General features: G+C 47.9%; 1 pseudogene; it reads left to right on the top strand.

Moving 5' to 3' along the window:
* The first annotated feature begins 2,917 nt into the window (after positions 1-2,917).
* Positions 2,918-3,961, top strand: LOC115166329 (rhodopsin-like; annotated as a pseudogene).
* The last annotated feature ends 6,933 nt before the right edge of the window (positions 3,962-10,894 follow it).

The following is a 10,894-nucleotide window of genomic DNA, read 5'->3' as shown; positions in this document are numbered from 1 at the left end:
GTGTCCCCGGTCCTGTCCGGCCCGTCCCTGCTCCCCGCACCAGGTTAGTGGTGCGTGTCCACAGTCCTGTCCGGCCCATCCCTGCTCCCCGCACCAAGCCAGTGGTGCGTGTCCCCAGTCCAGTCCGGCCCGTCCCTGCTCCCCGCACCAAGCCAGTGGTGCATGTCCCCAGTCCAGTCCGGCCCGTCCCTGCTCCCCGCACCAGGTTAGTGGTGCGTGTCCCCAGTCCTGTCCGGCCCATTCCTACTCCCCGCACCAAGCCAGTGGTGCGTGTCCCCAGTCCAGTCCGGCCCGTCCCTGCTCCCCGCACCAGGTTAGTGGTGCGTGTCCACAGTCCTGTCCGGCCCATCCCGGCTCCCCGCACCAAGCCGGTGGTGCGTGTCCCCAGTCCAGTCCGGCCCGTCCCTGCTCCCCGCACCAGGTTGGTGGTGCGTGTCCACAGGCCAGTCCGGCCCGTCCCTGCTCCCCGCACCAGGTTGGTGGTGCGTGTCCCCGGTCCTGTCCGGCCCGTCCCTGTTCCCCGCACCAGGCCCACGGCGCGTGTCCACAGTCCGGCACGGCCTGTGTCCGGTCCACCGGTGACCAGTCCTGTTCCGGTCGGCGGCTCCGCTTCGGAGCCTGAGCATGCCGCTCCACCGTGGTCCAGTCCGGGCCAGAGGGGTAGGGCTAGGGTGGAGGCAGGGGGAGAAACACGCCCGGGGCCAGAGCCTCCACCGAGGGTGAGGCGCCCACCCGGGTCCCCCCCTAATAGACTTTAGGTTGGTGCGCCGGGAGTACGCACCGTTGGAGGGGGGGTACTGTCACGCCCTGACCAGGGGAACTCTGCTATTTTTGGTCAGGGTGTGGTATTTCTATGGTTTATTTTCTATGTTTTGTTATAGCCTTTCTTTGTGGTTTATTTCTATGTTGGGCTCGGAGGTGATTTCCAATCAGACAGCTGTCGCTAGTTATGTCTGATTGGGAAACACATTTAAGTTCCTTTTCCCCCACGATGTTTGTGGGGTGTTGTCTCTTTTTGGTGGAGCAGTAACGATACGTTTATTCTCTGTTTTGACCGTGTTATTTCAGTCTGTAATAAATAACATGTGTTCGCTCCCAGCTTCGCCTTGGTCCACTTCTTCCTTGCTGCACGACGATCGTTACATCCGATGTATTGAACAAATGTATTAATCACAGTTATTTACCATTCTCATTCTTGGACTGGAAACGTTGCTTGCAGAGTTAATGATCTCATTTTCAAGTCCTATATTTTGGATATATTTTGGAGATTTAGTTTTCAAATAACCAAAAGTGTGAGGTTGTAATCTGAATAAAGGGAAAAAGGCCATTCTTGAACATGGGGTGAGACGATAGGCCCTTTTCATTTTGTCTGGCTTGCCATTCCAAATAAAATGTCATATTTTTTGCTCATATAATTTAAACAGGTCGCTCTCCGCCAATGCCGCCTGGCAATCACCCAAAAACTCAATATGTACCATGGTATTCCATTTCCAGCGAGACTATTCAAGCCATCAACTCACTGAGGATGGAAGATGATGAGCGAATGCTGCAAAACCAGTTCAGACTTAAGTATAACTTCTGTGTGACTGACGCCTTTAGTGAGAGGTCTAATGTGTTAATATTTAAGCATTTCTGACCTACGGATTCATATTCATTATATAAATAGGCCCATGTGCACCTTCATCAGATGAATGTCAGCTAAAGCGATTTAACCTGTCTGGGCTAGGGGGCAGTATTTTCACGGCCGGATGAAAAACGTACCCAATTTAAACAGGTTACTACTCTGGCCCAGAAACTAGAATATGCATATTATTAGTAGATTTGGATAGAAAACACTCTGACGTTTCTAAAACTGTTTGAATGGTGTCTGTGAGTATAACAGAACTCATATGGCAGCAAAAACCTGAGAAAATTCCAAGCAGGAAGTGGAAAGTCTGAGAATTGTAGTTCTTCTTTTGATTCTCTATCGAAGCTACAGTGTCTGTGGGGTGACTTTGCACTTCCTAAGTCTTCCATTGGCTATCTAAAGCCTTCAGAAAGTGGTTTGAGCATTTTCCTGTCACTGGGCAGATAATAGGAGCTCAGTTACTGAGTGGTCTGCCTGGCAACAAAGGGATTGGATATGCTCGGTCCCGCGAGCACGCCCCTCTTTCTTTTTCTTCTTGAATGAATATGCTATTGTCCGGTTGGAATATTATCGCAATTTTATGTAAAAAATACCATAAAGATTTATTTTAAACAGCGTTTGACATGCTTCTAAGTACGGTAATGGAACATTTTGACTTTTCGTCTCTCGTTCCGCGCTCGTGCGTTACCCTTTGGATAGTGACCTGAACGCACAAACAAAACTGAGGTATTTGTACATATATATGGATTATTTCGAACAAAAACAACATTTCTTGTGGAAGTAGCAGTCCTGGGAGTGCATTCTGACGAAGATCAGCAAAGGTAAGAGAATATTTCTAATACTAATTCTGAGTTTAGGTTGCCCCGAACTTGGCGGATGTCTGAATAGCTCACCGTGATGGCTGAGCTATGTACTCAGAATATTGAAAAATTTGCTTTCTCTGTAAAGCTATTTTAAAATCTGACACAGCGGTTGCATCCAGGGGTAGTCTATCTATAATTCTTAAAATAATTGTTATATATTTTGTGATAGGTATGAGCAGGTGTAATCGTTGTAACTTGTTGAGTGGCCAGTTATGTTTGCAGTGGTGGCTGGATTATATATTAACTGTGGCCTAAGTTACATTGTGCTGACGGATCTAACACTTTAAGGTGTGCCTATAAAATCAGGAGCCTAAAGTCCTTGGTGCCTTTGTAGAAAGTTTCCCTTTTCATATTTCTCTCTGTACAGCCGGACCAAACAAAACCATCTGAAGGGCTGACTGCCACCGCAAGACCACAACCAGAGGGACCAGAGTTCTAAGTCCCTATGTCCAATCATACTGGCATTGTCAGGAGCCCCTATGAATACCCCCAAGACTACCTTGTCAGCCCGGCGGCATCTTCACTGATGGCCGCCTACATGTTCTTCCTCATCCTCACCGGCTTCCCCATCAACTTCCTCACACTCTAAGTCACCATCGAGCACAACAACCTGTGGACCGCCCTGAATTACATCCTGCTCAACCTGGCTGTTGCTGATCTCTTCATGATAATCGGTGGCTTCACCACTACGATGTACACCTCCATGCATATCTACTTCGTCTTTTGAAGAATGGGCTGCAACATCGAGGGGTTCTTTGCTACCCATGGTGGTGAGATGGGCATGTGAACCCTGGTCGTCCTGGCTATTGAGAGGTGGTTGGTCGTCTGCAAGCCTATTAGCAACTTCCGCTTTGGGGAGACCCATGCCATCATGGGTGTGGCCTTCATCTGGATCATGGCTTCTTCTTGTTACATGCCCCCTCTTTTCGGCTGGTCTCGCTATATCCATGAGGGCATGCAGTGCTCAAGTGGAATTGACTACTACACACGCGCCCCCGGGATCAACAATGAGTCCTTTGTCATCTACATGTTCATCGTACACTTTATGACTCCCCTGTTCATCATCTCCTTCTGCTATGGCAACCTGCTCTGCACCATGAAGGTAGCTGCCGCCGCCCATCAGGAGTCTGAGACCACCCAGAGGGCTGAGAGGGAGGTGACCCGCATGGTCATCATGATGGTTGTCTCCTACCTAGTGTTTTTGGGGCCCTACACCAGCGTCCTCTGGTATATTTTCTGCATCCAGGGATCAGACTTCGGCCCTGTCTTCATGACAGCCTTGTACAACCCCCTTCATGCTCAGCCTTGTACAACCCCCTCATCTATGTGTTGATGAACAAGCAGTTCCGCCACTGCATGATCACCACCCTGTGCAGGGAAGAACCCCTTCGAGGAGGAGGAGGGAGCCTCTACCACCGCCTCTAAGACAGAGGCCTCCTCCATGTCCTCCAGCTCTATGGCCCCTGCATAAACAGGTTCAACCTAAAGACAGTTGCAGATGGGCAGCCCAAAACAAAGTTGTTTCTGTATAATGTACGTACAGAGAGTCTAACCCTGATATGCAGGGATAGAATTGGGAAAAAACACTCTGGGAACTGATCAGTGTTCAAATGATTTCAATTTGGGAACTCTGTTCCCACGCGTTCCCTCCCAATTCAACCCCTGTTGATGTTCTGACCATCTTGACACAGGAAAGGAAAATATCTTATCTATTTTACGGTTGGATACTATATGTTACTGGCTTATTTGTGAATGTAGAGGCATAAATCAAGGCAGTGTAATAAATAAAACTTTGAAAAGGACAACTACTGTTTATGTTTTACTTATTATCAGGGTGAAAAGGTTGGTACCAATGAGAGTATGTTTTAGTCAAGTGAATCAATGTGAATCACCTGTTCAAAATCCACTACAGTGCCTTCAGAAAGCATTCACACCCCTTGATGTTTTTCACATTTTGTTGGAAGAAAACCATAGGGATTTCACCATGAGGCCAATGGTGACTTTAAAACAGTTACAGAGTTGGCTTTGATAAGAGAAAACAACATTGGATCAACAACAATGTAGTTACTCCACAATACTAACCTAAATGGCAGAGTGAAAAGCAGCAAGCCTGTACAGAATAAAAGAATATTACAAAACATGCATCCTGTTTGCAACAAGGCACTAAAGTGAAACTGCAAAATATGTGGCAAAGAAATTAACGTTATGTCCTGAATAGCAAGTGTTATGTTTGGGGCAAATCCAACATAACACATCAATGAGTACCACTCTTCATATTTCAAGCCTGGTGGTGGCTGCATCATGTTATGTTTATGCTTGTCATCGGGAAGGACTAGGGAGTTTTTTATGATGAAAAGAAATGGAATATAGCTCAGCACAGGCAAAATCCTAGAGGAAAATCTGTTTCAGTCTGCTTGTCAACAGACACTGGGAGACAATAACCTAAAACTGTGACGCCCTGATCTGTTTCACCTGTCCTTGTGATTGTCTCCACCCCCTCCAGGTGTTGCTTATTTTCCCCAGTGTATTTATCCCTGTGTTTCCTGTCTCTCTGTGCCAGTTCGTCCTGTCTGTTTCAAGTCAACCAGTGTGTTTTTCCCGTTGTCACGTCCTGACCAGTAAAAGGGGTTATTTGTTATTGTAGTTTGGTCAGGGCGTGGCAGGGGGTGTTTGTTTTGTGTGGTTCGGGTTTTTTGGTTTATGTTCTACATTTTCTATTTCTATGTGTTTATCTAGTTTTTCTATTTCTTTGTTGGGGTTTTGGTAGGACCTCCAATTAGAATGAGCTGGTTGTCGTTGCCTCTAATTGGAGGCAATATTTAGTTGGGGTTTGTTTCACCCACCAAAGAAGGACCAAGCAGCGGAGGAAGGAGCAGAAGGAGAGCTACTTGGAGTCATGGACATGGGAGGAGATCCTAGATGGAAAGGGACCTCGGAGGCAGGCTGGGTAGTACCGGCGACCGAAGGAAGAATTGGAGGCAGCAAAGACAGAAGGACAGAGGTATGAGGCGTTATATCTTCCATTTCAGGAGGAGAGGAGGCAGCCCCAAAACATTTTTTTTTTGGGGGGGGGGGCACACGGGTAGTTTGGCTGGGCCAGGGGTGAGCCTTAAGCCAACTCCCCGTGCTTACCGTGGGGAGCGTTTGGCGTGGAGAGCACCGTGCTATGCGGAAGTACGCACAGTCTCGCCCATCCGCACGCACAGTCCGGTGCGGTCGATACCAGCCCCCCGCAAGTGCCGTGCTAGAGTGGGCATCCAGCCAGGAAGGAGTATGCCTGCTCAGCACATCTGGCCACCAGTGCATCTCCTAGGCCCAGGCTACCCTGCGCCTGCTCTACGCACGGCAGCCATCGTTCCTCAGCACAGCCCAGTTCGCCCTGTGCCAGCACACCGCCCATGCCTGGCTACAGTAACAACTCAGCCAGGACGGGTTGTGCAGGCCGTGCGCTCCAGACCCCCAGTGCGTCTTCAAGACCCAGTGTATCCTTTTCCTGCTCCTCGCACTAGCCCTGTGGTGTGTGTTACTGTTCTGGCGCCTCCAAAGCCAGCCCCACGCATCAGGCCTCTAGTGCGCCTGCCCAGTTCAGTACGTCCTGTTCCTGCTCCTCGCACTAGCCCTGTGGTGCGTGTTACAGTTCTGGCACCTCCAAAGCCAGCCCCACGCATCAGGCCTCTAGTGCGCCTGTCCAGTATGTCCTGTTTCTGCTCCTCGCACTAGCCCTGAGGTGCCTGTCAATAGTCTGGCGCCTCCAAAGCCAGCTCCACGCAGGCCTTCAGTGCATAGTCCCCGTCCAGAGCTTCCGGCGACAGTTCCCCGTCCAGAGCTTCCGGCAACAGTTCCCCGTCTACAGCTTCCGGCGACAGTTCCCCGTCCAGTGCTTCCGGCGACGGCCCACAGTCCGGAGCCTGCAGAGACGGCCCACAGTCCGGAGCCTGCAGAGACGCACCTCAGCCCGAGGTCTCCAGCAACGCACCTCAGCCCGAGGTCTCCAGAGACGCACTTCAGCCCGAGGTCTCCAGCGACGCACTTCAGCCCGAGGTCTCCAGCGACGCACCTCAGCCCGAGGTCTCCAGCGACGCACCTCAGCTCAGAGCCTTCAGCAGTGATCTACAGCCCTGAGCCTTCAGCGGGAGTGGGCAGGTTAGAATGGGGACTAAGGCCGGAGCCAGAGCCACCTACATAGTTGGAGGATTGGGGGGGGTAGCACGGGAGCCGTCGTTGACGGTGGCCACCCTCCCTTCCCTCCCTTTAAGTTTGGGGTTTATTTTTGTGGGGTTTTTGTTTTGAGGTGCACCATTGGGGGGGCACTGTCACGTCTTTTTGCCCGTTGTCACGTCCTGACCAGTAAAAGGGGTTATTTGTTATTGTAGTTTGGTCAGGGTGTGGCAGGGGGTGTTTGTTTTGTGTGGTTCGGGTTTTTTGGTTTATGTTCTTCATTTTCTATTTCTGTGTGTTTATCTAGTTTTTCTATTTCTATGTTGGGGTTTTGGTAGGACCTCCAATTAGAGGCAGCTGGTTGTTGTTGCCTCTAATTGGAGGCCATATTTAGTTGGGGTTTGTTTCACTTGTGTTTTGTGGCTGGTTGTTTCCTGTATAGTCTGTGCACCTTACAGGACTGTTTTCATCATTTGTTTTGTTTAAGTGTCTTCTCTTTAATAAATAAGAAGATGATCAACATACCCGCTGCATTTTGGTCCACTCCTTACGACGAACGTGACACCCGTGCTCCTGCTTTTGCTATTCTCTCTTTTGCTAGTCCTCCTGGTTTTGACCCTTGCCTTTTTTCTGGACTCTGTACCCACCTGCCTGACCAGTCTGCCTGCCCTGACCTCGAGCCTGCCTGCCACTCTGTACCTCCTTGACTCTGATCTGGTTTTGACCTTTAGCCTGTCCACGACTATTCTCTTGCCTACCCCTTTTGGAACTAATAAATATCAAACAATCTGCCTCCCGTGTCTGCATCTGGGTCTGGCCCTGAGCCCTAATAAAAACACAAGGCCAAATCTACACTGAAGTTGCTTACCAAGACAACACTGAATATTCCTAAGGGGCCTAGTTACAGTTTTGATTAAATTTGGCTTGAAAATCTATAGCAAGACTTGAAATGGCTGTCTAGCAATGATCAACAACCAACTTGACAAAGCTTGAAGAATTTTTAAAGAATAATGTGCAAATATTATACAATCCAGGTGTGCAAACTTCTTAGAGACTTTACCCAGAAAGACTCACAGCTATAATTGCTGCCAAAGGTGATTCTAACATTGATTGACTCAGGGGGTTTAACATTTATGTAATGAAGATATATTAGTGTTTATTTTTCATGTTACAATTTTGTTACAATATTGAATATTTTCAGTCAACGGATACGATCAAAAGTTTTCCAACCGGCACAAAGGCTTGTTGAATGCAATACATTAAATAGCAAATAATAGAAAATACTTCGGAAAGTATTCAGACCCCTTGACTTTTCCAAATTTTGTTACATTTCAGCCTTAATCTAAAATTGATTAAATAGTTTTTCCCCCTAATAAATCTACACAATAACCCATAGTGACAAAGCTAAAACAGGTTTTTAGAAATGTTTGCTAATTTATAAAAAATGACACATGTAAATTTTACATTTACAATAGTATTCAGACTCTTTACTCAGTACTTTGTTGAAGCACCTTTGGCAGCGATTACAGCCTCGAGTCTTCTTGGGTATGACGCCACAAGCTTGACACACCTGTATTTGGGGAGTTTCTCCCATTCTTCTCTGCAGATCCTCTCAAGCTCTGTCAGGATGGATGGGGAGCATTGCTGCACAGCTATTTGCAGGTCTCTCCAGAGATGTTTGATCGGGTCTGGACTCTGGCTGGTCCACTCAAGGACATTCAGAGACTTGTCCCGAAGCCACTCCTGTGTTGTCCTGACTGTGTGCTTAGGATCGTTATCCTATTGGAAGGTGAACCGTCGCCCCTCCTGCATTGTCTTGGCTGTGTGCTTAGGGTCATTGTCCTGGTTGTTGCCTGTGTGCTTAGGGTCGTTGTCCTGTTGGAAGATTAACTTTCACCCCAGTCTGAGGTCCTGAGTGCTGTGGAGCAGGTTTTCATCAAGGATCTCTCTGTACTTTGCTCAGTTCATCTTTGCCTCGATCCTGACTGGTCTCCCAGTCCCTGACACTGAAAAACATCCCCACAGCATGATGCTACCACCACCATGCTTCGCCATAGGGATGGTGCCAGGTTTCCTCCAGACGTGACGCTTGGCAATTAAGTCAAATAGTTAATCTTGTTTCTCGTGGTCTGAGAGTCTTTAGGTATCTTTTGGCAAACTCCAAGTGGGCTGTCATGTGCTTTTTACTGAGGAGTGCCTTCCATCTGGCCACTACCATAAAGGTCTGATTGGTGGAGTGCTGCAGAGATGACTGTCCTTCTGGATGGTTATCCCATCTCCACAGAGGAACTCTAGAGCTCTGTCAGAGTCACCATTGGATTCTTTGTCACCTCCCTGACCAAGGCCCTTCTCCCCCGATTGCTCAGTTTGGCTGGGCGGCCAGCTCTAGGAAGAGTCTTGTTGGTTCCAGCCTTCTACCATTTACAAATGATGGAGGCCACTGTGTTCCTGGGGATCTACAATGCTGCAGAAATGTTTTGATACCCTTCCCCAAATCTGTGCCACAACACAATATTGTCTCGGACGGAGCTCTACAGCTAATTCCTTCGACCTCATGGCTTTGTTTTTGCTCTGACGTGCACTATCAACTGTGGGACCGTATATAGACAGGTGTGTGCCTTTCCAAATCATGTCCAATCAATTGAATTTACCACAAGTGGACTCCAGTCAAGTTTTAGAAACATCTCAAGGATGATCAACGGAAACAGGATGCACCTGAGGTCAATTTCAAGTCTCATAGCAAAGGGTCTGAATACTTATGTAAACAAGGTATTTCTGTTTATTATTTGTAATACATTTGCAAAAGAATCTAAAAACCTGTTTTCACTTTGTCACTATGGGGCTTTGTGTGTAGATTGCTCAGGAATGTTTTTTTATTTTATTATTTTTAGAATAAGGCTGTAACGTAACAAAGTGTGGAAAAAGTCAAGGGGTCTGAATACTTTCCGAAGGCATTGTATGCTGTGTACAGTTAAGTGTTATCATAGCTTTGGTAAAGATTTTAAAAAGGGAACAGTAATCTGATGTCAATCACGTCATCTTGTACTGAGAATGTAATGCGACTGCATGCTACTTATAAGGGTTTGACAATGACAATGACACGAATAAGCAAAGCTGACTCAGTTCATACATTAAGAAGCAGACATGACTATAGCTGCTGATCTACAGCAATTACACGCAATGTTGATGAGGTGAAAGACCTAATTGGATGAAGTCAATCTTATCAGTCAATCTTATCAAGAGAGCTTTGTTTTTCTGAGGTTAAATGAAACACACAGGGGTTATTTTACACACACACACGCACGCACACATGCACGCGCACACACACACAACACCGGAGATGAGAAGCACGTACGGGGAGTCAAACATTTAATGCGGAACAGACAGATAACAGGACAGGAACAGCATCAGCACACGGGTATACAAAGACACACGAACATTAATGCAGAAGAAGGGAATAGAGCGGGGAACAAGACAGATATAGAGAAGGTAATGACCGAGGTGATTGAGTCCAGGTGAGTCCAATAATCGCTGACAGGGGGAAGGCAGGTGTGCGTAATGATGATGGCAGGAGTGAGCAACGCTGGAGAGCCTGGCGTCCTTGCGTGCCAGGGGGGAAAGCGGAGCAGCCGTGACAAATATAACATGAATAGATGACAGGTCAATTGGCTTTAACAGCGCTCACGGGTGCCCCTAGTGGATGGTTTCCTGACATCCTCAGACATGGACAGATGTTGAATACTGACTTGTATCACGGGTGACCTGGCTGGACAGGTCATCTTGTTATTGCCCCTGACTGGTACAGTATAGTCTACAGTATAGATTTGCCAGCAGCATACCACCCTGCATACCACTGCTGGCTAGCTTCTGAAGCTAAGCAGCGTTACTCCTGGTCAGTCCCTGGATGGGAGACCAGATGCTGCTGGAAGTGGTGTTGGAGGGCCAGTAGGAGGCACTCTTTCCTCTGGTCTAAAAAATATCCCAATGCCCCAGGGTGCCCTGTGTAGGGTGCCGACTTTCGGATGGGACACGGGTCCTGACTCTCTGAGGTCATTAAAGATCCCATGACACTTTTCGTAAGAGTAGGGGTGTTAACCCCGGTGTCCTGGCTAAATTCCCAATCTGACCATCACGGTCACCTAATAATCCCCAGTTTACAATTGGCTCATTCATCCCCCTCCTCTCCCCTGTAACTATTCCCCAGGTCATTACTGTAAATGAGAACATGTTCTCAGTCAACTTACCT

This window comes from Salmo trutta, chromosome 28, assembly GCF_901001165.1.
Source record: "Salmo trutta chromosome 28, fSalTru1.1, whole genome shotgun sequence".
In the NCBI taxonomy this organism is placed as follows: Eukaryota; Metazoa; Chordata; class Actinopteri; order Salmoniformes; family Salmonidae; genus Salmo; species Salmo trutta.
This window is presented reverse-complemented; position numbering and strand designations above follow the sequence as displayed.